Below are 20,412 nucleotides of genomic sequence, written 5' to 3'. Positions count from 1 at the left end.
CTACTTGTCCGCGCGAGTCCGAAGTTGTTTTAAATAGTTATAGGTTCTATCGAAGATGAATGCGTTTGTGAAGTATTGAGCACGCGAGCGGATCAATGATTGGATTCTGCTGCACTGAGCTGTGTGAGAGTCTGTAACCGGATGTTTTGATAGAGTTTTCCTGTTGTTTTCTTCAAGAATTCAAGGTAACACGGGGGGAGTAACTGGTACACGAAGGATCATTTTGTGGGCGAAGTGTCAGCATGACTACACAACATATTTAGTCTACAATCAAGGTCACCAGAGGAAACCAGTGAGGAGTTGTTTCCTCACTTCCACACGAAACGCTGGGGGGTAAATTTAGAAAGTCCTCCCCAGTACCGGCGGAAGAGGCCAGAAGGACGGCTTAGTGTCTATGTCGGTGTATTCAAGACAGGGACAGAGGATTTTAAATAAAAACATTGTTTCTAATGCATTATTTTACTGAAGCTTGCAGCTTGAGCAAAAGCATTAATCAAACATATAAAGAACTGCGGATGAGAAGCAAAACATATTCACAGAAATGGTCTTTGAGGTTTTAAAATCACTAGAAAATGAAGATCATCACTATTCTAAAGGTTGTCAGTATTGTTTAAGGATAACTGAGCAACAGTGCCGTCTGTTGAACTAAAGATGTAATTACATTCAGTAGGTCAGACAGGCAGATATCTGCCATAATGTGAAGCTGCCAAGTAATTATAAAAAAGATGAATAAGACGAATTCCTCAGACTTTTGGAAAACATCTGAAACACATTGAACGACACAAGGGAGAAACATTCATTTCCTCCGGGGTGGACGGACAAGCTGCAGGCAGAGCTGCCAGGAAATACCTTGGCATTAACAAACATACACACCCGACAAGGCAGACGAACAGTCATACGGACAGACAGAGACAGACAGACGCTGAATGATGCACCTGGTTGCCAGAGCACGATTGTTGAACAGCTGCTGTAGTGAAGCTACTGACGTCTACCTGAAACATGCAAACATGCTCTATTCATGAACAGGTAGTTATTGATTCCAGGTCCCAGTCCAGGAAAGGGACGAGGTGATGAAATGTGGATTAGATATAGATATAGATAAAGTAAATAAGATAAAGTATGAATGAAGTATATCCACAAATACAGTCTGAACTAGTTGGCTAAAGTGAAACAAAAGTAGTGGTGCTTGACCAACTAAAACATTTGACAGCTCAATTGAATAAAATAATATTGGAACCAAATCCACATTTATATAACGAATAGTTGTGGTTTATTTTGGCAATAGCTAAAACACAACTTCTGAAACTAGAGCCCTCTTTGTCAAAACTCCACAAAACACAGATAACCTCCAGACAACATACAAACTGCATCTTAACTATAAAACACTCATCTGGAGTTTGTGGCATTTTCATTCGTAGCATGCTGAAACTATAAACTACCAACACGAAGACAATGTGACAGCATCAGAGCTACTTCAGCTGAACGATCTCTCTCTCTCTCTCTCTCTCTCTCTCTCTCTCTCTCTCTCTCTCTCTCTCTCTCACAACGCTGCAGCTGATTCAGAACTCTGCAGCTGGAGTCCTCATGAAGACCAAGAAAGTGGATCACATCACTCCAGTCCTGAGGTCTTTGCACTGGCTTCCTGTCCAACAAAGACTTGACTTTATAATCCTGCTGTTGGTTTAGAAAGCACTGAATGTTTTAGGGCCAAAATACATCTCTGATGTGCTGCTACCTTTTAAGAACCATCCCGACCCCTGAGGTGGTCTGGGACCGGTCTACTTCCTGTTCCCAGAGTCAGAACTAAACCTGGAGAAGCAGCGTTCAGGTGTTCTGCTCCACATATCTGGAACAAAGTCCAGAAAGCTGCAGGTCTGCTGAGACCCTCAGCTCCTTTAAATCCAGACTGAAGACTTTTCTGTTTGCTGCTGCCTTTAATTCAACCAGATTCAAGGATCAATTTCCTGCATTTCTGCATTTTACTACTGTATTTTATTTCTTACACTGCTTTCTAGTGTTTTAATGAATGTTCTTAATGTTTCAATGAATGTCCTTAATTGTTTTTAAATCTCCTTTTCTTTTGCCTCATGTTTTGATGCTTTTAATGGTTTTATGTGAAGCACTTTGAATTGCCTTGTTGTTGAAATGTGCGGCACAAATGAACTTGCCTTACCGGTTTTTTTGGAGCAGGAGGGGGGTGTCAGTGAGTTTATCTGATGTAGCTGTAGGGGGAGAAGGTTGGGGACCACAAAGTACATAAAAAAAAGAACACAAAGTTCTCACAAAGTAAAGCTCCACCCGAAATATCGACACAGATAGAAGGGTCGTTTGACTTCCGTAGTATTTGAGGCTATAACTTCCACCACTAAGGGGTAGTAACGCCTTAACATCGGCTCCCCTAAAACCCTGCTGCTATAAAGACATCAGACGGAGGCAGAGCAGCGGGTCGGAGCTGTTGCCCCTCGATGGAAATTCTTAAATTTTACCCCCAAAGATCCTGACGGTGACATGTGAGCGGAAAAGAGAGAAGGCAGCAGGGCCGTGTTGGATCATGTACCCGATGCTCATTACACTAATCTGTGTTATCACGTCAGAAAAGATAGGCTAAGAAACACACACACACACACTCACAGACACACACACACCAGTATGGCGTTGATAGATTGGGTTGTCTGATTTAAATCAGTTTGTCACTCAAGAGATAATAAATTGTGGAACCTCTAACCAGGTTCTTTCATTAGAACTGTCAGTTCAAAAATAAGACCCTAAAAAAAGAGAAAGAAAAATAACTGCAACCAATCAATACAGGGGCTTAGAAGCATTTTCACTCTCACACACACACACACACACACACACACACACACACACACACACACACACACGCACACACATTGATTTGATAGATATGCTTGTTTCACCGTCAGGCTTATCGCATATTCTTGTCATATCCCCGTCCCTCCCCCGAGCTTTTAAAGGCTGCTCACACAAGCCTGTCACTCACTTGCTGGCAAGTCAAGATTGACTTCTGTGATAAACAAACAACAAGTTCACAGAAAATTAACTCCCGTTGGCATTTCGGTGTTCCGAGGCAAAGGAAGGGAAGTGAATCAGAGCGAACACGGATCCACGGTTTTCTCTTTTGGAAAAGAAAAGCCGAATAGAAGCCGAGATGATTTCATGCAATTAAAACACGATCATTGAAAGCACCGACTGAACCATAAATGAGCAATGATGATATGATATGGCGTGCAGGGCAGGATACATTGGATGAGTTACTGCAGTTACCCCCCCCGAGGCCTGGGGCCCACGTCTGTGGGTCGTGGTGTCTGGAAGGACAGAGATGTGGCAGCAGCAGCGTGACGTTGGAGCCTCCGGGCTCAGCCTGTAAGCACTGTTACATCAAGCTGTCAGTCTGACCTGTCACGGCCCTGCAGGTGCTGCTGGTAGCAGGGACTTTATTCCTCTAACACACACACACACACACACACACACACACACACACACACACACACACACACACACACACACACACACACCTATACTCACACACACACACACACACAAATACACACACACTAACACACACACACATACACAAACACTAACACACACACACACACTAGCTAACACACTAACTAACACACACACACACTAACACACACACACTAACTAACATGCACACGTTAACAAACTAACACACACATACACACTAACACACTAACTAACACACACACACACTCACACACATACACTTATATACACACACTCACACACACTAACACCCTAACTAACACACACATACACTAACTAACACACTAACTAATACACGCACACACACTAACTAATACACACACATACACTAACACACTAACTAACACAGACACACATTAACACACACACAAACTAATACACACACACAAACTAACACGCACACACTAACTAACACATTAACTAATACACGCACACACACTAACTAATACACACACATACACTAACACACTAACTAACACAGACACACATTAACACACACACAAACTAATACACGCACACACACTAACTAATACACACACATACACTAACACACTAACTAACACACACTAAGACACACACACTAACACACGCACAAACTCACACACAGACTCAGGAGCAGTGAGGTTCTGTTCCTACACGCTGTGTTCTGGGAGGTTCTCATTGTTTCAGGTTATCTGCGGTTCATAACTTCGACGGTGTGCTTTTGTGTTTTTCACATTCCTTTGTTTTATGTTGCAATTTAAAGCTGCAAAAAACAATTCTCTCAGGGGATGAATAAAGTTGAAAGCTGATGTAGTGCTGTGGTTTGATGTCTGTAATAAATCATTTGACAAATTGGAGAGATATTATGAAACTGGTTTTCATTTAACCTCATTTAGCCTAAAGACGATGGCCTGTTAATAAACCACAATAGTTGATTTATTCAGTGTATTAGATACATTAGATAATATTCCACAAAGTTAAACTTACAACTTTAAATATGTGCAATCTCAACCTATACGTATATGTCCAGTGGTACATGTCTGGTAAGTAGTGGTAACAACCTTCACAGTGTAAATAAAGTTTTACTGACTCAGTAGAACTTGTGTTTATAGTCTCTGATCATGTTTCATTGTAAACAACCAATCAGAGTTTAGACCAACAGGAGGAGAGCTAGTAACGTTAGCAGCACCGCTAACGGCTAACTAACAGGAGGAGAGCTAGTAACGTTAGCAGCACCGCTAACGGCTAACCAACAGGAGGAGAGCTAGTAACGTTAGCAGCACCGCTAACGGCTAACCAACAGGAGGAGAGCTAGTAACGTTAGCAGCACCGCTAACGGCTAACCAACGGAGGTTCACTTCAGTTACACTATGATGCCTTCAGGCTCTGCTCAGTGAACATGAGTACTGGCTGAAGGTACATTATAACGCTATCATGATGTGTTCACATGTCATCTGTAAAATGTAGTTTTGGTGATGAACTACAATAAATCCAGTAGTTTGAAGGAGATGTTTTCACATGAATATAAAATAGATATTAGAGATGAATTATGAGGTATTTACACTAACTCTAATAATACATCATTAAAACTACTAATGACAAGATTCGCTTTAATCCATAAAATACAATCTGTTATTTCCTCATCATTTGAATTGTGTTTTTATGAAGAACAGCCCAGTAAAGATTACTATAACTAAAAGTAAAAGTAGAACATTTGGTGTTTTTGATGGTTTACAGACTTCAGAGAGGTTGAAATGATTTTTTGGACGGTTGCAAAATAAATAGAATGTTCTGGATCCTTGTAGACCAGCTGCTCTAATCAAACAACAAAGGGATCAGTATCTGCCAATATGGATTATTAATGATCAGCAATTAGTGTCAGGGATCTAAAATCAATCTATTTGCTCCCTTTTTTCTTCTGATCCGATCTGTGGTCCGATCTGTGACTCTGATCTGAACTGTCAGTCCTACCATTGCTCCACCGCATCCACCCATCAATCAGCGTCCTGCACGTCTTGTGGGTGACAGACTCTGTCAACATCTGCAGTCCATCACGGCGTCAGAGGAGCAGCAGAGCGCATCGTCACAGAGGAGGGAAATCAACGCAGAGCATCGGGCTCATTCCAACATTCCTCTCTGGAAAAAATTCCGACGACAGATTTAAGCGCAAGTGTGTACAACACACACACACACACACACACACACAGATAATTTTCCATCTGTCAAGACCGGGTTGAATCAAAGTCATAATCTAGCCCTGAACTGACAGAGATGCAAACCCACTAACCATCATAAATACAAATCATTTGAAATATTGCTTTGTGGTCAACAGTGACGTGCTGTGAACACAGACTGCATACAAACACGTGTGTGAACTCTGAACAATGCCCACATGGATTAATATCAGCGCCGGTTTACATAAACAGAAGTTCAGTTTTATTTTGTTGTTGTGAAACACACAATAGATGGAGGTCTGTATCAAGATGCTCCGTATTGCTTTTGAAAAAGGAGAAGAGAGAAATGGTTCCACGGTCACTGGAATGGATCGAGACAGTAAACAGTAATTCACATCATAAATATTAACATGCTGGAATTTATATGGTATCCGATGAACTGCATCGACTAAATGTGTAATAAATGACATTACGGAGCCTTTCAGAGACAGATGGGATAAATATAACACGGTAACATTAAAGTATTGTTTTTAAAGTGTGTTTCTGTTTTTAGGAATGAAAAACATGAACGTGATGAAATTGTTTTATTATATTATATTAACATTTTAATGGTTAAAATGCTCACTGCATTGCAGTGAAAGCAAACACCGTCAAAGGATTATTGTAATGTGAGTTTATTTAATAAACTCAGATTTCCCATGGTGCTTTTCATCCACATCAGTGTGTTTGCTAAACTCAGCGTGGTGCAAGACGGCGTGAATAAAATGGCGCCGCTCCAACCGAACATTGTTAGTTTTAGCGCGGCTATCTGCAGCTGGTATCAGGGGGGCATGAACCGAACGATTCCTACGCAACTGCACCGTGCGTTCACAACAATTGATTGCACAATCATCCATTATGTATTGAGTGAAGCAGGATGTGCTGCCTCACTGTTATTGTGTCTCGTAGGTCCAGCGAGGGGCTGAGATCTGCAAGGCCCCGATAAGAAAACCGGCCGGTCCGTCCATTCACAAATTTCTCATGAGGTCACTTTAGCTGTTGGATATTAAAAGCCAGCGGGGGGGCTGAGGTAGTGCCGGTGGGGGGGGGGCATAGAAAGTAATAACCTCCAGGATGTTTTTCTCTCCCAGAGTCGTGATAACACTGCTGGTTCCTGTCCAACTACAGTCACTGCTTATCAAGGAAAAGAGAGGTATCTGTGTCACCGGCACTGTTGTGTGTGTGTGTGCGTGTGTGTGCGTGCTCGTGTCTTTGGTGAATAATTCATTCATTCAAGTGTTGTTGTGCCGGTCAAGCACAGCTGTGCAGGAAGGAGACCCTCTCCGGTTATCAGCGGTCTCAGCAGACGCTCGCGTCGCTCCCGAGCTGCACTGCAGATGTGTGATTTCTCCGTCCTCAAGTGGAAAGCGACGGCGAATGAAAACACTCCTTTGAGGTGTTGCTGTTGTTGTTGTTGTTGTTTCTTTCCTCTAAACAAGTGGAAACTATCAAGAGATAAAAACCAAATTAACCACATTACGGACGTGAAATTGTTGCGTGCCAATCCCGTTAAAATAAAGCTCTTTAACGGTTAAAAGGTTTATGTCTTTGTGCAAACACTTGAAGTTTGGGAGCATTTCAATTTAATGGCATCCATTTGTGGATTGCAACATGCCTTTAGTGCTGTTAATAGGGATCTGTCATTAGGGCCGAATTGGTAAAATTTAAGAAGTGAGTCACGTGAGTCGGTGATTCACAGTGATGGTAACAGCTAAGGGGCTTCGTTAGGCACGACGCAGAGCATGAAACAAACACCCAGCAACAAAAAATAAAGGAACTTATTGATAAATACTAATTCTCCCGCCAACCATTGCAGTGTTCAGCAACATTTAGCAGAACAGTTGCCAAGCAACACAGGTGTGTGTAGCTTTTTTACTTCTGCCAACAGCATTTAAGCTTAAAAAAAGCATAAAAGTGATGTTTATTTATGAAGTTTATCTCGCGCAAAAAAAACATGTAAGTATCTATCAAGGTTTTTTTTGCCACAGAGTTTGTTTTCTGTGATAATCCAGAATCCAAGGGAACCAGTGCGATGCTAACTTCCTGTTGGCCTTCAACAGCATGCATCCCTGCAGAACGAGAGAAGAGTGAGCATGAGAGGCTACAAATAGAAATATGAAGGCCAGCTGAACTAACGACAGATCATTGGTGTAGTTAGACCGCACTGAATGGAGATAAAAGACAACAACAGGTATTTCTCCTTGGCTGTTTCTGTCACTAAGAACAACCGAACGCAAAATAAAACATTTTTAAGGCAACCGAAGTCTTACAACTTTCATGAAGTGAAAACACACGTGAAAGGGTTAAAGTTGTAAGAGAAAAACACGACAGAGACCTGTCAATCACTGTGTAGCCCCGCCCCTAAAGCATCCCCTGCTTTATGGTTTGTTTGACTCTAAATGGACCATCATTTACTAAATGAACATCATGCTGTATTGAAGAAGACTTGAAACTAGAGATTGAGACCATAAACTCATGTTTACAATGTTTACTGAGGTAATAAATCAAGAGAGAAGTAGAGTCATTTTCTCATAGACTTCTATGCAATCAGAGGAGTCGCCCCCTGGTGGACATTAGAGAGAATGCAGCTTTAACACGTGAAGCATTGACTTCACTTTAAAGAACCGGAGGTTGCCGCCTGCTGCCAATCACGTATCCATTCTGTAAATCCAAATTCACAACAAAATCTGACATTTTGTTGTAATTTGTTTGGCGCAGTAATACTTTTATGTTTGTAGAGTATTTTAAAACGGGTTTGAACATATCAACCATAATCAAGAACCATAACTAACTTGTTTAAAAATGGGTAATTGGTAATAAACAATTAAAAGTTATATCATATAAATAGACAAAGGCCCATAAGTGACCTTTCAGACATGTCAAGTCAAGTCCATCTTGCAGGAACAAATGTAATTTCCGAGGCAATTCAAAAAGATATTATGATCAATTCTTTTGGAGGAAGTGAATGAAGAGGAACTCAAAGTGTTTGAGGAAGAGGAATCTTGATAATCGGTGTGATATTTACCACCTTACAGAACTCACTTCTCTGCTGCACTTCTAACTTGAAGTCAAGTTGAAATGGGGTTAACAGCCCATTACTGGAGTAACAGCCGCCTAGTTGTTCAGCTTTCATTCTTTCCAGTTGTTAAAAAGGAAATAAAACCGTCAAATTAGCCGGCACACCAGGATCACAGCTAGGTATTTAAATAAACACATAGTGAGAGGGTTAGAGCTGCTTTAGAGGTAGGGGGCCTAATTTCTGGAGACTTTATTAATAAGGATCCTGGGTCCTTTTTCACAGCAGACATTTTGATTTAACAATGTCTGTGCTCTATATAAGTATCTTGAGGCGGTTGTGGTTCAGGAAAATGTGAGATCTTGTAATGTGCATGCTTTTTGTTGCTTTGTAGGCCCACCTATAATATAGCGTGACTCCGGCCATTTATGGCTTTTCTTGTTTTTTTTAAGATTTCCATCTCCCTCACTCTCAGTCTGCAGGTGTGGCCCAGGTGTGGCCCAGGTGTGGCCCAGGTGTGGTCCAGGTGTGGTCCAGGTGTGGCCCATCAGCGCTATCACTTGTTTAGGGTTCCAGTTTGTATGCGGAACAATCATCTGGTTCATTCTTCATGGAAAATATGGTCACGCTATAGAAGAACTGGAGGCAAGTAACATTTGTGAGGAGGTGCACGTTATAGCCGCGCTGCAGGCTGAGGAGGATATGTGCGTAGACTGTCGCTGTTATGCAATAACCAGACGGCCGCCTCTGGTTCTGCCGAGTGAAGCCAATGCCGAAGGAAAAAACCCACACGAGGGAAAGAAAACGTTTCCTCATCACAATTTCACATCAGCTCATGTCCGCACGACCGTCTTAATGTATAACGGAGGCTTCAGACAGAACCATTAGGCTGTCAGTGTAGAAATACTCTGACATTTGAGGATACGTGGGTTAGATTGTTCTAATTCAACCTAAATGTCCCGACCGGCCGAGGGAGAGTGAATCTGGTGAATTACTATCTGTGATCTGTGACGTAAGACTAAGAGAGAGAGAGAGGGAACGTGTGCGTATGGATGTTTATTTAGCTGTAAACAGCTCAGGATGAAAAGGAAGGAAGACCGATATCCTTACTCTAAAATAAGGAACGCAGAAACAGGATGTTTGTAGCGTACTGTTCAAGGTGAGGAGATGACAGACGGGTGAGCCCGAGGGCTGCAAGGAACTTGTGTTCTCTCAAGACGTTCAGCCTCAGTTTCAGTCTTGAAATGTTGTATTGAGGAGAAAACATCAAATAAAGTAGTTTTCACTTTTTCTGAAATTGTGCCCAATAAAAAACATCAAAGATAGAGAATTAATGTTCATGTAGATTTACATTAAAATCAACAGAAGTTGAAAATAATCATTCAATCACTGATTGAATGCAAAGATAAAGAGTCATTTTCAGAAAAATAAATGTATTTAATGAAAATTACTCTTAAATCATGAGTTTTATAAAGAAACTGTATTTGTGATTTTGTGTTTTCACAAAATCTAATGACACAAAATGAAGACAAGATTAAGGAAAGTCAAGTAAACAGCGGAACTTATGAGACTTTAAGCAGCTTGACCTCCAAACATCCTGCTGAATTTCAGACATCTATAACCTCAAATCCCTAAAATAACAGTTACTGTCCTCGGGGCATTCTAATAACACCACGAATGAACAAAGAAAACAACATTCACAGATGTTCAGCCTTTGAGATGTACGGCCTCAAAACCACGTGCAGGTGACAGAATCTCCAGGAAAAAGAAAAGTATTATAAGGAATCGTGCAACTTCCACAAACACCAGCAGATCTTTCTTTTTGTTTAAAGCTGCAGTCTTCCCTCACAGCTGTCTGTCATTTCCTCAGTCTGAGCCGGGACCATCGCTCTATAACCTGCAGGCATCGACTGACACTAAATCCCATTTTAATGATTGGAATGCCAATCCTTCAAAAACAAAGGAGACGTCGGAGGTTTAAGGTCCTGAGGTGAACATGTGTATTGGATAGAGAATACTTGAGGATCATCTTTTGAATAATAATATAAATCTTGAAATCATTAATGTTACACACTAAATACCTTCTTTTCTGCCCACATATAAAGAAAGGAATCTCTGTCAGGGTGTTGAGAAGAACAGCAGCAGCTTTGTTAAACTGCACTGTAACCTTTAGTCTTCTTCCTTTTTAGCACGATTTCATCTTGGCTCCTAAATCAATGTTTGTAGTCGTATTTTGTGTTTCTTTTGTATTTTGTCTTGAATTGCCTTGCTGCTGAAATGTGATAAATAAATAAACTTGCAGAATGATCTCTTTGGCTCTAAATCAAGGACTCTGTGTGTTCTTCGTATATCTCGGGAAACGACGAGTCACAAATAATTATTTGATCTCATTTTAATTTTGTCACGATTTACACATGACAAGTTTGTAAATTTAAGAGATAATCTTGCAAGTCAAGAAAGTCACAGTTTGTCGTAAAACTGTTGAAGCATAAGACTGAAAATATAGACGAGACATGTAGGTCACTAAATAATACTACAAACGGCAACGTTTTTTGCAAACTGAAATGGATAAACATCATAATGTGTAATTCTTTTCTTTCGTCGTTGACTACTGTACATGTTTATTCCGAGATAATAATGTCCCACGTAGGACACCGAAAGTAGCCTCTCGATTCAAATTGGACCCCAAAATTTGAATAAACAACCGAAAGCTGCTCTGTGCAGCAGCGGGGGGGCGGAGCCTCAGGGACGGAGTCGAGCGTGTCGTTAGTCAACGACTGAAGCTCACTTTTTCTTCTGCGTGTTGGATAAACTAACGTTGCAACTAAACTCTTCCTCACTTCCCTGGAGTCAACGATCGCTGAGGGTTTTTTTGATGAAGTGCACAAGTCTCACCAGACATGTCTGTACTTATGGAGAAACAGTCCTTAGAATGAAACAACACACAAAAATGCAGTGCGGTAGATTCCTATCCCGACATGTTGTAAGTGCTAACCTCACTGTTTGCTTTCTGCATTGTTGGTGGTGAAGCACAGAAAGGTTAACTGAAGAACTTAAGACAACAACTAAAGTATCAGCGTCTGTCAACATAACACTTATCAAACAGCAGGACAAGACAAACAAGCCTCTCGGCCTCAGACCTCGTTTCAAACCTCTGCAAATGCGGCTCGTCCCTCAAGAGAGGAGAGATACCGTCAACGCCTCCGAACCAAAGCAAACACGGTCTGCTAGTCGACCTCCCACTCCAGACGGGTAATTGCAGTTGTAAAAAACTATAAAAGTGGAAGGTCTCAATATGCTGTTTACTGTTTGCATGATACGAACCAGCTGTTGTAGGGAGTGAAATATACACGAGTGTGTCAACAATTAGTGTGTGGCACATTACAGAGAAACAGAAAAACAGTACTTTGAAATGTAGAACGAACAATAATATTAATATTAATAAACTTTATTTATAAACCGCTTTTCAATGGTTTAACCTGGATTAAACCATTTTATGAAAAATTTAAATTGGGCAAATACACAAATAACACACGTTGAAAATAACAGTGTGCTAAAATAAAATGCTTCGGGTTGTAAAGCAGAAGGTACCGGACAGACTCAGAGTTTGGTTGTGATGAGGTGACACTTTGCCAGCGGCGCGGCTGGAGGGAACGGAAAGCTGGTCCACTAATTTGATCCAGACTGAAATGTCTAAAAAAAGAAGTGCAGAAGAAAGTTTGTACCGACACTCCTGACATTTATTCCAGCACTAACAGGTTGATATTTTTGATTTATTGTGAAATGTCCCAGCAGCCATGTGCGATGATGATGTGGTACAGATATCCAGGGCACCCAGAGGATCTGGTGACCCCCTGACCTTTCCTCTGGTGCCACCATCAGGTTCACATTTGGTGGTTTTGATTGAAATGTCTCAGCAACTTTTGGACAGATTGCCATGAAATTTGTTACAGACTTGTCATATTCCTCCCGGGATGAATTGTGATTCACTTCGGTGATCCCTGGACTTCTAACCGAGCACCGTCATCGGGTCAGAATGTGTCCAATACTTTGGTTTATGACCAAATATTGTACCTTGAAAATCAACGACATTCCCAACAGCCAATGACGACGTGTTCCACGCCAAAGTCCCTGCTGCACAAAGATCACTTGTTTATTCAAAGTTTATTAAAATGGAACATATGGCTTTTCCTGAGCTGGTCTGTGACCACTACGAGTGCCGGTGCAGAAGGAGCGCATGCTGCAGGATTTCCTCTCGGTGAAGCGAGTGCTTGAAGAATGGGGGGAAAATCCACGTTCAGAGAGTCTGGTAAGTCCAGTCTCCGGTGTGGCAGCAGAGCGCAGGTTCAGCCTTTAGACCAAGATTAAAACGGCCAAGTCGACCGTGTGTCGACATGAGAAGTGGCCACGTGGTCAGTGTTGTGTTTCTCTTGTCTCTACCAGTGGCGGGCCGTCAGGGCCTGCAAAGCCTTCTCTGCTGGCCTAAACAGAATCACAAAGTTATAGCTATTTTATAATTTAAGATTTTTTCTTAAATACATTTAATTTTTTCTTATATGTATTATAATTTATAAAAATACTTTTCCCATTATCTTATTTTCTCATTGCACAGCTACTGTGTTCCTCAGTTGCTCTGCTTCCAGTGCAGCTTGTTTTAAGTAGAGCTTTTATCCAATCAGATTTCACCTCTGTGTCTCTAGTAAGAAGAGAGGCCCCAGCCTGCAGACTCACCCAGTGTTGCCATGTGCCGTTTAAATTGAATGGGGACGATATTGTTGATTCAACCAATCAGATCTTTAGTTTGGGATTCATGGCCGCACCAGAGCGGTTTGCAGGCCTAGTTACGTCAGCTCAGAGTCCAGATGCCTCTCTGCCAGCAAGGTGCAGAGTGTGCTGTGATTGGTCAGTGGGCGGGCACGTGACTATGTGCCCGCGAAACATAATGCTTGCTAGCAGAGCTTTGGTTGTAGCAGACAGAGTTCAAGTGGAAATATTTGAAAGACATTTTACCTAGCTTTGTTTTTTTAATATGAAATGGCGGAAGGAGGAGAAACGGATTTAGTGGCGGAGTTACTGGGAACGCTTTTCTCAAGAAGGACATTTCTGAACAAACTGGACAGTAAGAAATGACCCCACAGCTAGCAGCCCTGACCCAGCCAGGAAAAGGATTTGTATGCAGCATCAGAAGCGTCCACCGAACGCGGTCGAAGGCGACCACCGAACTCCGCGGAAAACGGACCATCGACCGGCCGCGGAACACAACCGGACCGAACAGCGGCGGACCACGGACAACCGATCCGGTTGGACTTCTTACTGGAACTGATGTACTGGGATTAAACTCTTTGTCAGCATAGACAGCATTTGGTAAGTGAACTTCGTTTGTTTACCTCTACTGTTCATTTGTCTATCGTGGCGTTTTTATGAATAGTATTTGAATGGCTCGTGCTTGTGTGGTGGAATGCGTGGATCCGCTGCAGGTCTGCTGGATTGATTTGTTGCTTTGTTGTCATATGAATATATGCGACTGCTCTTGTGAGTTTGTCATTGTGTTACATTGATTTGGACTATATTGTCCGTTAATGACGCAGCGTCCCGTCATGCTCGTATTCATGTATCTGCAAATTTTATTTCATTTGTCAAATGTTGCAGTGTTATGTGAATATGCGGCTTTTACACGAAACAAATAATAACCCGTAGCTGTGACGTCATAATGAGGTTATTAGAAGTGAAGAACAGCACTGAAGGCCCAGGTATAAAATCCACGGCCCGCCACTGGTCTCTACACACCTTTAGAAATGCATAATCTATCGATGCTGCATTTGCAAACCTCAATAGAAACTTTGAATGTAAAAAAAAAGAAGAAAAAGACATTAAACGAGGGGTCCGACTCCGGCCCTGGCGCTGAAAACTTGAGAATATTTGAACTTTTGTGCGTGTCAAAAAAAACGCTAGAAAAACGCGACACACGGCACACGAGAGGAGCACCGTACCAAGAGGGAACCAATGTTTTTCGAGGGCAACGAGTTTCCAGCGACGCGTGTCGGTGTGGTCGGGGGCCTAACGCAGACACCGGTGTGTCCGAGTTGCACCAACTTCCACATTGCGTGAACCTTGTGTCCCCAGCAATCCACCCTCACAGTGTGAAGTAGATCATACGAGCGGTTCTGAGGATTTGCCGAGGACGTACAGACCGACAGTTCTTGCTCCATAGTTAGAGAAAAGAAGAACATTTAATTTCACTAGAAACAACAATGACTTCATAAAATCCTGTCATATGTTTTTCACGGAGCGGGGAGCTGCTCATGCGTATCATTTAACTGAAGGCCGTGACACCCGGGGCTCCTCTCTTATTTACACCATATGTGAAGGGACCATGAGCAACAGCCTGGCTGAACACAATCCAATGCACTCGTCACCTGGGCCACTGGAACATATGGCGATCTACTGTATGTACATATATACATATGTTTATGCATCTCTTTAACAGAAAGTCCCTAAATACCTTCCAGGCCTCAGCATAAAGGGAGAAGACGACAAATACAAAGTCAAACAACCCACTTTCATGCAACAAGTCCAAACAAGAGCTTGAGTGTCATTAAGGCAAAAATAAAACAAAATAGCTTTAAAATCTCTAAAGGGAAGAAAAGAATCGAGTTTCAGAGTTATTTGCAGTTCATTGCATTTTTAAACTGTAAAGTACAAACGCAGTCCTCCAAGTATGCAGATAAGTAACGTCCAAGGTTATGTAACTATGGGATCGTTTATCATAACTGTGGGATTGAAGTGAGACAGGATCTGCGAGGTAGTTTGGAAGAAGAGTGACGGTTACAGATAAACAACATGACGTGCATATTCCCTCTTGTAATATTAAAAGGTTATCCAACTTTCCGAAGTGTATAAAATGTATCGTTGGTGATAAAGCACAGAATACTGTGGTAACCTGGGTCAGCATGATAAGACACAACTGTGGAGCGAACAATGAATTGCTTGTTTGGCAGAGTTAACTCCGGCTAAACGTCGTGATCTATGTGCCAGCTCCGAGGCAACTGGAGATTTAAATGAACTCAATACCTTGCTTTTGTCAGCCTCTCAGCCTCGCCAGTTAAATATTTGATGAGCCGACAGGTGATATCCTGTTAGCTGACAGAATGTTCCGGGACACGCGGAACGGCTCAGAAAAAAAAAAAGGTTTTCCCGGGAGGACCCGGACCTGATGCACGGCCGGAAGGATACGAGGCGATAAGGGATGTTGAAGAAATACTAAAAGCAGAGAGGGGGATTCATTATGTGTCGGAACTATGACCTGAAGAGGAGTCAGGAGAAATAATATTGCTAAATCTACAAATAAAATGACAGTAGGTCTCACTCCGTGACACACCTTGGACATGAGAACTGTCAGAAAATAAGCATCACGATATATTTTAGGGTTGAATTAAAGCTGCTAGAAGTTATTCTTTAACCCGTTTCACCAATGATTGGCTCACACCCTGATAGATGTCGGCCTATTACAAAAAAGGCAGCGAGGTTTCCATGGTGCCGCGCTGTGCGCCAACTCAAACAACGTGACATCAAGCCCGAGGTGACGGGTCAGATTAATGATTACCTCCACTGCACAAGGTTGTTGAGACCTCACACACCGACAGAGCTCTCACACATTCTTCCAAACACACCGCATTCCTGACAGATTCATAGGCTTATAACCTCTTCATCTGTTATTATATTTTAATAGATATATGTTTTGGCCATGGAGTTATCTGCCTCAGGATTTAGAACAAAGAAGGAAATCACACTGAAGCGTATTGAATGTCCTGACATTATATTTAAACTCTCTTTAAACTCTTTTATTTATGTATCTTTGTCTCTAATAACATATATCTTTAGGCTATACAAATATCCTGACTCAAAACACATTACTTAAAGTACTACATATTGCACTAATAATAAGATCAAGAAGCAGGTGAAGTATCACTTTTTCTTTGAACATGAATTCTGCACCAATAGCTGCATCTACACGTGTTCTAAAACATAACAACAAGAATCACATCTTCATCCTCCTACATGACTGACTAGCAGAGGGCAATTTTCAATAAGATTTAGGGAAACCAAATTATGCAATGACTTTACCCACCAAACAAAAATGTAATTGCTGTTTTGTAATTGCTTTTTTATGTATTATTGTTCATGTATTTCTTGTTTTAGCTTTATATTATATTTAGAGTTGCTTCACTCATAGGGACGTGTAGTATTGCTTAAGAGTTAATGGAGGTGTTTAAACCAACTCGACACAATGACTTTACTTTACTTTCTCATTGTATTGACATTATCATATTTCATATCTTGTAAAAACATCAATAATATTTTACGTATTCTTATAACTTATGCATATTCATTTTATGTTCTCTGTAATATTATACTGTAGGTGGAGGCTTCAAATAAGCCCAGTTGGCTTTTTGCCTCTTCCTGCACTGTGATATTATTTATCTCTGTTAAGTTTGTATATATATATATATATATAACCTTTTACCGTGCCAAAGCTAACCGTTTCCACCCGTATCCAGTCTTTGTGCTAAGCTAAGCTAACTGGCTGCTGGCTGCAGCTTCACTGGACAGACATGCGGGTCGAATCTTCTCAAAAAACACAATCTCTTAAATCTCTTGAATCTCTTAAAAACACAATTTGTCAAGGTCAAGATCTGTTTCTAGATTGCTCTGAAAACAAATCAAAATTCTTTTCAACGATCATAATTAAGCAAAAACATTATGACAAGACACAAGTATTGAATTACATTCATAAAAACATCATGTCAAGAATGATTGCAGGGAAAGGCAAGCAAGTCAAACTGGGTGCTGAAGGAGTAAGCAGACTCTGCCGTTCTTGTATTTTTTAGGGAGAATCTCGGTGAAGCTCCTGAGAACGCCCTTTCTCCTAAAAAGTTTTTCGACGTGTCTGTGGGATAACACAGCCATTGATCCGTAGATCCTCGGGGCCTAGCTGAACTGTACAGGGGATAGAGGTTTCTGAAATCTAGCTCGGGGCAAGACCGAGCAGGGCTTTAAACACAAACAGAAGAATGTTGTAAGGAATACGATACCGAAAATGGGGGACCGGTGCACGCTAGCACAGGGGGACTGTGATCCCTTCTTTTTACATTTGCATAGGAGTCTGGCTGCAGCATTCTGTACCAGTTGTAAGCAGTGAAAAGAGGCCTGGGTGATAACAAAACATAGGGAGTTGCAATAATCGAGGATGGATGACTTTTTTCTAAATCTTTGGTGACATGAAGGGGCTGATCTTGGATATGATTCTGAGCTGGAAGAAGCAAGATTTCAGACATTCGTATAGGGTTTGATGTGATTGGATAAGTGGTTGAGGGACAGCGGTGCTGGAGGAGTTTGTGGGGCGGAACTATACGATCTCTGTTTTGTTTTTCTTTCATTGTAAAAAATGATGAGCCGTAACGATTCTTTATTAACAAGGGAAGGTAGCTCTGTTTCATCTGTGTAGCAATTAAAATGGGATGTTGTGGTTCTGGATAATTTTGCCTAACAGAGGCTTATAGATGGAAAATAGAAGGGGACCCAAGGTTGAGCCTTGAGGGACGCCACATGAGAGGCACACGGGAGTAGAGGATTTCGCTCAGAAATGGCAGTTTCAGTCTGAAGTTATGTGGTGTTAATGGATCAAGATCCGTGTTTTTTAACCACAATACGTTCGAGCCATAGACTGCATATCAGAAGCTGACGTGACCGTGACCGTGACATCACCCATTGGTTTGTGGACGCTTTGAAGTGTTGAGTTCGACTTTTTGGCTGACTTTTTGGCTGTCGCCATCTACAACAACTGAATGCTGAATAAGACATTCTTAGGTGACCAAAATGTTACAATTTACTTTCATGAAGTGAAAACACAGTGAAATAGTTTTAAGACCAAAACACGGACAAAACCCAGACCTGTCAATCACCGTGTAGCCCCGCCCCTAAAGCATCCCCTGCTTTATGGTCTGTGTGACTCTAAATGGACCATCATTTACTAAATGAACATCACGCTGTATTGAAGAAGACTTGAAACTAGAGATTGAGACCATAAACTCATGTTTACAATGTTTACTGAGGTAATAAATCAAGAGAGAAGTAGAGTCATTTTCTCATAGACTTCTATACAACCAGAGGAGTCGCCCCCTGGTGGACACTAGAGAGAATGCAGCTGTAACACATGAAGCTTTGACTTCACTTTAAAGAACCAGAGGTTGTCGTCTGATTTTAACAAGGGCTTTTGCACTTTTAGTTTCCTTCGGACAAGTTATAACATGTTAATTACTGAACATTGTTTTTTTTTACCTTCTGTGTTTGGGTTGCTTCAAGTCTTTATGCTAAGCTTCATATTAAAAAGAACAGATGACTAACGAAACTAGTCGAAACTTTTCCACGTTCAACCAATGTTCACCAAACCACAAAATGTCTTATGATCTCTTTACAGGTCATGAGAAAAACCCTATAAAACGTTACCAATCATACAAAGTACGAAAATAGTTGTTTGTCCATCAACTGTTTTTATATTTAATACAGCAGAGTAGCCGGCAGCCATCTGCTGGAGTCCTGCACCGGGAACAGAAGGTTCACTCTTAACACATGAGGAAGTGCAGTGTACCTTAGATAAAGTGTTGCCCCTCATCACCCCCACCCGGCCCACACACACACACACACACACACACACACACACACACACACTCATCCTCACCCAACCATGGCCGCCTGATCCCTCTGCGGTCGGTGTATCTTCTGGCTGGCAGGCCGCAGCAGCAGCAGCAGCAGCTCTCCTCGGCTCAGTCAGGGCGCAGGTTTCCTGAGCAACTTCAGCAAAAAATGGGAAGTGGTGGTGACCCGAAAAGTAACCCCCATATGTGGCGCATTCATGTCGCCTTAGGTTTTTTTTCCCCGACCTCCAGCGCATTGGTTGACTGCTAAAAAAAGTGCACAATTAAATCAATTTATTAAAATAAAAGAGACTTTATGTAATTTCAGTTCAAAGTCACAATGGCTGTATTCAGCTCAGCAGAGACGTGGGAGGGTGGGAATGTGTTTCCGGGTGTACATCGAGACTCGATGCCGTCTTTGTTGCATCGTCCTCTCCGGCGTCACATGGTAAGGTATGAAGGCATCACATGACGCTGAAGAAAGTCGAGGGTCATTTAGTAGAGGCCCTGGAGGTTTTTACTGTTAAATGTTTCTTTTCTTTTTATACAAATACATTTCACAGAAGCTGAAGTCGTCGACTTTTTGTTTCTGAGTATGTGCTTTGTAATTTCTGGAAAAAAAAAAAAGGTTCCCCGTTCACAGGATAAGGTTTTTTTTTTGCACAAGCCTCTCTGTTTCCTTCTTACTTTGAGCTTCAAAACAAACCAGGAGGTGTTTCATTTTAAAACTGCCAGATTTTACCACAAACAGCGTCGGAAGGAGTGTGACATGCTTATCAAATTTAGAACCACAGCGAGGGACCGCAGCGGGTTGAGCAATCCCAGGGGACCTGTTGCACAAAACATACCAGGGTTACATGCACATGCTCCTACTTTCTTTAATTTCTTTTTTTTATATTTTATTTTACAAAACACAAGTCAACTCTTCTGGTGCCAGATCACGTCGTAAAGCTAAATCTTCCTGAGGGATCGGGAA

Source organism: Pholis gunnellus (genome assembly GCF_910591455.1).
Source record: "Pholis gunnellus genome assembly, chromosome: 4".
In the NCBI taxonomy this organism is placed as follows: domain Eukaryota; kingdom Metazoa; phylum Chordata; class Actinopteri; order Perciformes; family Pholidae; genus Pholis; species Pholis gunnellus.
Note: the sequence above shows the minus strand (reverse complement) of the source record.